At 32.7% G+C, this 10,625-nt stretch overlaps 2 long non-coding RNA genes across 2 annotated transcripts; both read left to right on the top strand.

Moving 5' to 3' along the window:
* Nucleotides 1-1,219: 1,219 nt before the first annotated feature.
* LOC149905306 (uncharacterized) lies at nt 1,220-3,509 on the top strand. Its single transcript, XR_016457194.1, has 3 exons — nt 1,220-1,784; nt 1,908-1,969; nt 2,044-3,509. It is a non-coding gene; the product is annotated as an uncharacterized LOC149905306 (long non-coding RNA).
* A 488-nt stretch (nt 3,510-3,997) lies between these two features.
* Nucleotides 3,998-5,543, top strand: LOC149905307 (uncharacterized). Its single transcript, XR_016457193.1, has 3 exons — nt 3,998-4,574; nt 4,701-4,762; nt 4,837-5,543. It is a non-coding gene; the product is annotated as an uncharacterized LOC149905307 (long non-coding RNA).
* Nucleotides 5,544-10,625: the final 5,082 nt, after the last annotated feature.

A 10,625-nucleotide genomic window follows, 5' to 3' on the forward strand; every position in this document is an offset into this window, starting at 1 on the left:
TACAATTGATTATAACAAAATACCTGTAAAGTCAAAATTTACTTTTTACTTTGCCAATTAAAAAATTTGTGTGATAATATTTCTTATTGATTCAATATTGATCTTGAAGCCTTGAAAGCCAACTGAATCACCTGACACTGCAATATAAAGTAGCTATCAAATTTTCATTCACAGATACTACACAGATTTATAATATGACATAGCTACACGGGCAATTTTATGCAAGAAGACTATTCGTATTACTTAAATATTTAGTGTAGTAGTTACTTTGCCTATACGTTCTCTTATCATGTGGTAGGATGTAAATTTATTCCTATTCATTAAAGCAATAAAGGATAATATTATGTTTCTTACAATGCTTTAATAATTAATAATATATGAAGCGGAAAAACATATTACAGCTGTCATTACCTACATCATTCAAATCCAAATCAACAGCAAAGGGCTGATTGTCATGACGAAATTCTAGAAACTTCTTTTCCGTACCCTAAAGATCACACCAATTAGATAACTGCATAAGTATTCACCTAACCTCTATTGCTTTTGATGCGAGCTATTTCAAGTTACTGAGCCATAAAACATGACAAAAGACGATTAGAACGTCTCCTTAAATATAAATATGTCACGGCATAGCTCTTTGTTTTTACTTCATTATCATACAAATTGCAATTTGTTTTCTTTCTTTCCATCGGGGCTTATAACATCTTCAACAATTTAATTTATCGAGAGGGTGGAATTGAAATAAATTTTAAGAGTGCTGATGTTTGTAATATATTAAAGAAGAGATGAATGAACATAATATAGAAGAGATGAATATAACTGTCATTGTTAGGGTTGCCTGGTAGAGATCGCTACCTAGCAATTTGCTGTTTATGTTAAGCCTTGTCTTTATTTCATGGACTTATTTTCAAAGCAATGAATCATTTTCATGCATTCATAATACTCTAAATCTGTGGACCAAATATCAGCAATATTAAGACCTACACTAATAATTATGATCAAAACAAAATTGTTGACATTAATGTGTTTACATTATCATCTATACATAACAAGTAATTACCTGAAAATAGCCTTTTTTCCTCATATTTTACGAGTAAATATTACCAGTGACGTGATTGCGTATCCTGTTTATTTTTAATAAAGCCATCACGTTAGTTGGTAAATATTAAAGACGTAGGACTATTAATCACGTCCGAAGCGACGTTAAGGTGATGAATTAATTTTTCTAACATTTACGGCCCTTTTCAAACCTTCGTAATTTTTATATTATTAAAGTTGTCGTGATGAAAATTCTTGACAAGAAAGTTCAATAGTAACACAATACGTCTACCGTTTTAGAAACATGATTCCATGATATTTTCTCGATAGAAAAAAAATACAAAGTTCTCATTGTTATTTTTTTATAATCTCTGGCATCTTCAAAATAACAAACGTAAAGTTACGACTTTTTGGATATTAACTATAAAATATACAACCTATACGTCTACCGATTTAGAATTTTGAAATATGCGATGGTTTTGAAATAAACAAGAAATACTTGAAATTAGCGCGCGACCAGCCAATATAGCGAGAGCCGCCCTGTACCTTCCTACCCCGATCGCTGCACGAGTCATTCCCGCTACGGCCGTCACACGGGGAACTTGTGTCGCTCGCGCAATCGTAAAAAAGGGTGACAACACGATAAGACAAAATGAGACAAATGGGGACAATAAAGAAAATAAGAAGAAGAAACATAAAGGTTGGAGAAAAAAGAATGCTTACAATTGGAACAAATTAATGAAGAAGTTGGTTTTATTTTAAATTTGATGATAATTGTATTATAGACGATGTTTGATATGTACCCCTGTTTTAAGTACATAACGAATGTGTAAGATTTTTTTCATTTATAGCATAGATAATCTTTTCAGAAATCCGGAATCCAGAAGGAAAATAAACCCACTGATTGTTCACAATGTGAACCCACTCCTTCGTAAGTACCTTTATTCAGTCAAAAATGTATGTTATCAACGTTCTACTGGTTTTATCGCATGATTCCATTTTTAGCAAAAAGCAACAAAGTGCAAAGAAATAAAAAATCATGGTGAACTTAGTGGAAGTATGGCGGACGTGATATGGAACAGGAGCTCATTGGAGTAGTATTATATTTAAAAAAAATACGAAAAAATTTCAAGAATTACATTTCTTAGTAGGTGGTAGATAAGTATGTTGTATAAAGAATTTGATGTTGATATTTATTTCATTTATACTTACTACACCTGTGCGGGAAATTGCTTAGTACTAAAACAGGTTTATATTCATATTTACATAGTAATGTGAGTTTTAATTTCGAAAAATTTTGTGTAAGTATATTGAATTGAGTTCCTGGGTGATCTGGAAACACAATTGGGCCCGGAAGATGGCGCTGCAGTCACTCCTCCTAATCACATGAACCGATTTGGATGAATATTTGTGTGAACATTTCATTGTTGTGGGATGATTGGTTGATTCGTTTTCACATTAGCTAATATTATGTATTTTTGTTGTAAACTTAATTTAATGTTTATAAAACATTATTATTGGTATAAATAAGCCAGTGTTCGTCTCACATTGCTGTACCTGCCTACCTACCCTACCAGGGCCTAACTTTGTTCTGGCTATTTTATTTTGATTATTTGTAATGAATAATTACAATTATAATAGAGTGCAAAAAATAAATACATGCGTCAATATATTTTGTGTTTTTTTTAAACAATTTTTCTATTTAAAAAAATATCATTCCGACCGCGGCTTTGCCCGCTTGGAATTAGGTTATATCGTGAATCCTGTTTTATCCCACAGAAGTGTTCAGTTCGGATAAAAAGTATCTTATGTGTAAATCCTGCCTGGATTTACACATAGGATACTTTTTATTAGCTATATTTTATCAAAATTGGTAATGTAGTCTTGACGTGATTAAGTAACAACTAACAAAAAAATATACAAATTAACATCCAAAGTTTCGCATCAGTTTTACTGTATTAGTGATATCTTCCACTCTTGACTTTGACTGAGAAGAATTAGGGTTTATAACTTCTTTCAGAAATAGTACCTTTCATTTCTGGGCATGATGTAATATCTACGTCAGCACTCAGCATCAAATTCTATCTAAATCAATTCAGTAGTCCGCGTTATTGATTACCATTTCATTTTTTCAGAGTAACAATATTTTTTGTTATTTTAAAGATTATTTATAACCTGTATTATTTTGTAATAAAGTAAACATTACGAAATAATAATAATTATTAATAATGTCTAAGTAGTTGTTGGAAAGAAGATTATTTGTTTATAAGCAAGAAAATAAAACCAATAAATCAACAATTGAATAAATGTATAACAATATTATAACTGTATGACGACTCCATACATGTTTGTCCCGAGTCGGCCAGCGGCAGCGCGGCGAGTTTGCAAGAATGACTTCGCGCACACCCGCGTTCGCGATAGCGAGCTATTAGACTCCGCCCGCCAAGCAGTGGATTTTTTTTCGTGTATCGTCTTAAAGGCATAGTCGGTGACCGCGAACAAGAGGGTAGTTGGAAAATTAATTAATCATTAATACTTTTAATTATTTTTGCATCGCGGTATGAATCGTTACTCGTATAAACATCAATTTGTTATGCAATATTATGCGGATTTTTTTTTAAAGATTAATGTTTGTAATTTATTAGAATCTCTATCAGAATACTCAGTAGGGCTTAAAATTAAATAAATAGGGAAAATTTTATGTAAAAAGGGGTATTTTCTGAACAGGATTCCTTCTTCCTTATCTAAAACTAATTGATGTATGAAATAATTGATACTTTTGAGTACAATAATACAAAAAGGAAAAACAGATAAACATTTTACTACTGATAAGATTTCTTTCTTATATCCACCGTAAAAAGGTAGGTACATGGTAAGCTTAGTAGACTAGTAGTAGGTAGTAACAAGGTATTTTACCCTTTGCAAAAATACCTGGACGTCGACTTAGGCTCAAAGACTTTAAGGTGATGAATAAATTTTTCTAACATTTACGGCCCTTTTCAAACCTTCGTAATTTTTATATTATTAAAGTTGTCGTGATGAAAATTCTTGACAAGAAAGTTCAATAGTAACACAATACGTCTACCGTTTTAGAAACATGATTCCATGATATTTTCTCGATAGAAAAAAAATACAAAGTTATCATTGTTATTTTTTTTTAATCTCTGGCATCTTCAAAATAACAAATGTAAAGTTACGACTTTTTGGATATTAACTATAAAATATACAACCTATACGTCTACCGTGTTAGAATTTTGAAATATGCGATGGTTTTGAAATAAACAAGAAATACTTGAAATTAGCGCGCGACCAGCCAATATAGCGAGAGCCGCCCTGTACCTTCCTACCCCGATCGCTGCACGAGTCATTCCCGCTACGGCCGTCACACGGGGAACTTGTGTCGCTCGCGCAATCGTAAAAAAGGGTGACAACACGATAAGACAAAATGAGACAAATGGGGACAATAAAGAAAATAAGAAGAAGAAACATAAAGGTTGGAGGAAAAAGAATGCTTACAATTGGAACAAATTAATGAAGTAAGTTGGTTTTATTTTAAATTTGATGATAATTGTATTATAGACGATGTTTGATATGTACCCCTGTTTTAAGTACATAACGAATGTGTAAGATTTTTTCATTTATAGCATAAATAATCTGTTCAGAAATCCGGAATCCAGAAGGAAAATAAACCCACTGATTGTTCACAATGTGAATCCACTCCTTCGTAAGTACCTTAATTCAGACAAAAATGTATGTTATCAAAGCTCTACTGGTTTTATCGCATGATTCCATTTTTAGCAAAAAGCAACAAAGTGAAAAGAAATAAAAAATCATGGTGAACTTAGTAGAAGTATGGCGGACATAATATGGAACAGGAGCTCATTGGAGTAGTATTATATTTAAAAAAAATACGAAATAATTTCAAGAATTACGGTGGTAGATAAGTATGTTGTATAAAGAATTTGATGTTGATATTTATTTCATTTATACTTACTACACCTGTGCGGGAAATTGCTTAGTAATAAAACAGGATTATATTCATATTTACATAGTAATGTGAGTTTTCATTTCGAAAAATTTTGTGTAAGTATATTAAATTGAGTTCCTGGGTGATCTGGAAACACAATTGGGCCCGGAAGATGGCGCTGCAGTCACTCTTCCTAATGACATGAACCGATTTGGATGAATATTTGTGAGCACATTTCATTTTTGTGGGATGATTGGTTGATTCGCTTTCACATTAGCTAATATTATGTATTTTTGTTGTTAGAAAGTAAACTTAATTTAATGTTTATAATACATTATTATTGGTATAAATAAGCCAGTGTTCGTCTCACATTGCTGTACCTGCCTACCTACCCTACCAGGGCCTAACTTTGTTCTGGCTATTTTATTTTGATTATTTGTAATGAATAATTACAATTATAATAGAGTGCAAAAAATAAATACATGCGTCAATATATTTTGTGTTTTTTTTAAACAATTTTTTTATTTAAAAAAATATCATTCCGACTGCGGCTTTGCCCGCGTGGAATTAGATTATATCGTGAATCCTGTCTTATCCCACAGAAGTGTTCAGTTCGGATAAAAAGTATCCTATGTGTAAATCCAGGCAATTAGCTATATTTTATCAAAATTGGTAATGTAGTCTTGACGTGATTAAGTAACAACTAACAAAAAAATATACAAATTAACATCCAAAGTTTCGCATCAGTTTTACTGTATTAGTGATATCTTCCACTCTTGATTTTGACTGAGAAGAATTAGGGTTTATAACTTCTTTCAGAAATATTACCTTTCATTTCTGGGCATGACGTAATATCTACGTCAGCATCAAATTCTATCTAAATCCATTCATTAGTCCGCGTTATTGAGTAGGTACCATTTCATTTTTTCAGAGTAACAATATTTTTTGTTATTTTAAAGATTATTTATAACCTGTATTATTTTGTAATAAAGTAAACATTACGAAATATTATTATTAATAATGTCTAAGTAGTTGTTAAAAAGAAGATTATTTGTTTATAAGCAAGAAAATAAAACCAATAAATCAACAATTAAATATATGTATAAGAATATTATAACTGTATGACGACTCCATACATGTTTGTCCCGAGTCGGCCAGCGGCAGCGCGGCGAGTTTGCAAGAATGACTTCGCGCACACCCGCGTTCGCGATAGCGAGCTATTAGACTCCGCCCGCCAAGCAGTAGATTTTTTTTTGTGTATCGTCTTAATTAAAATCTTTGCTCAGTCTACGGTAGAAATATGTTATAGACAAAGGGTTATGAGGCTATTCATTCGCCTTTAGCATAATTTAAGATCTAATATTGCTTTATTTATAAGTGATATTATAGCTGATGCAAAATACAATATTCTACACACAAAATTTCTATTTCGATAACAATGGTCTGATAAAAATACATTTTAATATGGTTTTTCATCTGGAAACGGTAATTCAGAACGATATTCATTTAAAACCTATTCGTATACGCCGCGGCCGCCGTCCTATATTGCGCTTTCCCATGCAATCTCATTTCCCAATCATAATGTATTTTACAAACTCCAATTTCAATTTATTTCACGGCGATAATAGAATGATTTTAAATTTGAAAAATCCCTTCAATGCGCGTGACACCGCTCGAAATTATTTGTAAATCTCGTAAATGCAATGGAGTTATAATAACAAAGCACAAACGTCTTAAAAGTGACACAAATGTCGCATATGAATGTATCTTTACCACGAGGCTTATTCCCACGCGTAATCCGCACGTTAAGATAAATTATTCTGACGTGTATATGCACGTCAACTGTCGCGAGATAGGCTTAGCTCGCTCACTCACAATATTATAAGAAGGTTGCAAATGTTCTAAAATTATTCATGTCTAAATCTTTCCGTATATAGCTTCATTTGCTATCGTATTTATTAAAATCATAAGACATGTTGCTAAATTTTATGCTTTAACCTTTTACCTAAACAGGTGGGAGGACAACCCACACGTTTGCGTATAAATTGCATTTCCTCAAACACCAAATATTATAAAGTAAATCAAAGGAAAATAAACGTTGGTTGGTGCTTAAATGGCAGAAAACAAACAAGTTCATTAGTTTCTACTAAAAAAAGCAGGACACACACAAAATAAGATTACGTTGTCAAAAACTTATCAACCCCTCGAAATTTGGCCTATATACAATTATAAACATTGCAAATTATTGAAATTACAACACGTATAAGCCTTACATTAGGAACGCACGCTGCAAGCACGCGTCATGAATACAAATTGATGCGCGGGAATGTTTCATAGAAACGTTTATTTCACATAAATAGTAGCCATTTCACAAAGTAATTATTCATATATTCCCTGAACACTATTTGGTTTGAACGAAATAGATTCTAACATCATTTCAATATATTTATAGCGTTTGATATCATTATTTGCTTTGGTTGTGTTTACATAGATCTAGGCTGCTCCAATATCGTTCATAAATTAATAAAGCTTCGTATTCGAAACTAGATTTACTATTACTTATTGAATTAATCTCCTCACACTATAAATATAAGCAAGTGACTTAAATACATTCAAACAATGACAAATGAATGGCTTTCTATTTCTATTCTAGAATCTATAATCTGTCATATTAGAATAACTAATTATTCACTGCGTTGTGGTCCATTTCCGTAAAAAATTATACGACATTCGCTACGTAGCATTTGCATCGGCTCTTTGTGGTTATTTTTGTAAGCGTCACAGAGAGAATTAAGCGTTGTTATGGTGTAAAAACCACCTTTAGAGCCGTGCACTGGCTACTGCACAAAGGACAACTTTATTTGTTAATTGTATTTGTAAAAGTAATTTCATGTTGGGAATATTTAGAATTCTTACGTTTTATACTACCTTTGACTTATTAAAACGCCTTTAATATTACATTTTCATAATATTATGCGAGTAGAAATAGGTACATTTAGGAATTAAATAGTAAGTATATACTTTTTAACTGATTTTAAATGTTTTTTTTTATTTATAGTTTGTACACTTCACATAGCAATCAGATAAAAAGCTTCGAATTTCTATAGAACTAAGCTTGGTTATGAAAAATTGCCTAAATAAAGATGTCAAAGGAAATAATAATAATATTATGTATGTAGCGCCATGATTACAATCATAATCACACTACCCAAGGTGTGATTTTCTTCCTTTTACCATAAATCATTTCCTATTAAAACACCTCGACTATTATTAACGTTTCGTTCTATCAAAGGCCGACATAATTCTACTATCCAATCTCCTGCGCCCACTTTGGCGCCCAATTTTATCATGTGATTATAATGTTATTAATCGTTATGGCCAAAATATGCTCACTTTTGATATTTTTTTAGGCGTAACGATCGTAATAAAAAACGAATTAGCGACCCCTGCGAGGACCCCAGAGGTTAAACCATTACATTTTATTTTTTACAAGAGTAATAAGCGGTATTAAATTTCGAATAATACCGTACAAATTAAATTTCGTGGGAGTCGGACGAAAATGTAATAAGCTATTTTTAAGTCATTTGACTCCGATGCTGTGTAAAATAGTCTCGCCATAATTTCATGTTTCTGTTTTGTTTTTTTTTCACCTATAATTTGTGTAGTTGCGCTTTTGTTTTGCCGACATATGCTGTGATAGGTGGCGAACGACTGTGGTTTGATTTTGAGTCTTTGTTTATGTTAATATTACAATAGTTTATATATTTAGCGCGTAGTACCTTCGTATATTAATTATTACTTCATATTTTGCTACCTTATTTCTTTAAATGTTACTTGTAAACAAACCAATGTCATTTGTCACTTGTTACATGTCAGATGTCATTACAATTCATGCTTTTGTATCTTGGTGTTACCACTTTATAAAAATACTGGAAGGTGTTTATGGTAAACTGTCATATTACATATTATATTGAAAAATAACACATTTTATTTAACACATTAATAAATTATTATATTAAATTGTATAATAAACTAAAACTTATATATTTTATTAGTACGTATTAGAGCTTAATATATATTTTTTGTATAAATCACATATTTTAATTGTATTTATTTGTACTCTTATTTTTATTTTATTTATTTATTTATCTATTATTATTATTATTTTTATCTCCATTTATATAATATTACTAATAGGCTTTTAGTATATAATAATGTCATCCAACGAGAGCATCACGAGCGACGAGTTTTTGTCATTACCATCAGCCTCTGACTGTTCAATAGAAAGTTTTCTTAGCAGTACCTCCTATATTCCTCTCAATATGTCACTTGATAATCATTTTCCTGCAACCTCTAAAACTTTTAATGTGGTACATATTAACGCGCAGAGCATTCCGGCACATTACACTGATTTTCTAGCCTCTTTCGAGTCCAGTAATGTTCAAGCTATCCTTGTATCAGAAACCTGGCTGAAGCCCTCCTTACCTTCCTCCTGTTACTCCCTACCCGGTTTCCATCTGATACGTAACGATCGTGCCTGCAGGGGCGGAGGTGGTGTCGCTATTTATTTACGCAATCACATGCCGTTCACTATTATCAGCTCTTCGCCAGAACCCACACCTGCAGCTGCGATCGAATACCTTATCCTAGAGGTCTGCATTTCCCACACTAAAATTATTTTTGGTGTTATGTACAGTCCTTCCTCTTCCGTTGACTATTTTCCTTCTTTCGATGATCTCCTTCTAAATTTGTCTCCTTCTTACAGTCACACCATAATTATGGGTGACTTCAATACCTGCTTACTAAAAAATGACTCTCGCTCTAATAAACTATTATCCATTGTAGACTCCTATAATCTTCACATCCTCCCTCTTAATCCCACGCATCATTTCCCTAACTGTGCACCTTCCTTGCTTGATCTTATAATTGTATCCAACACAGACTTCATCTCTAAGCATGGACAGTGTGCAGCAGACGCGTTCTCCTATCACAATCTTATTTTCCTTTCCTACAAACTCCGTCCCCCCAAATCCAAGCCCCAAATTGCTATGCATCGAAGTTTTGGTCGTATGAATCATGAAGGTCTCTGTGCTGATGCGATTAAGATGGATTGGAATGCAGTACAATGCTGTGAGAACCTTAATGAAGAAGTAATGTTATTTAACTCCTTTCTTACGCAGCTGTACGACATCCATGCCCCAGCGCGTCCAGTGAAGCTTAAACACTTGCCTGCACCTTGGCTCACTGAGGAAATTAAATCGCAACTAAATTTAAAAAACCAAGCCAAATCTCAATTAAAATCGTGTCCTTCTGATGAGGCGAGGGAGAGGTATATAAGACTGAGGAATCGATGCAATACTGTGTGCCGGGATGCACAGCGCCGCCATATTCATACATCCATTGAAAATGGTGACCCATGTTTTGTATGGAAATTTCTCAAAACGATTGGAGTAGGCAAACAACCTAAAGCCTCGTCTACGAACCTGAATATCGACCAGTTAAATACACATTTTTCTACTCCTCCCGTTCTGTTTGACAGTGTCGATAAACAGGCTACCCTTGATTTCCTTTCTTCCTTACCTCTTTCTTCTAAACAACCTTTCAACATTTCACCTTTCAC

This window comes from Colias eurytheme, chromosome 10 (genome assembly GCF_061535395.1).
Source record: "Colias eurytheme isolate Ceu_HAF_F1 chromosome 10, ilColEury1 Martin Lab GWU primary, whole genome shotgun sequence".
NCBI lineage: Eukaryota > Metazoa > Arthropoda > Insecta > Lepidoptera > Pieridae > Colias > Colias eurytheme.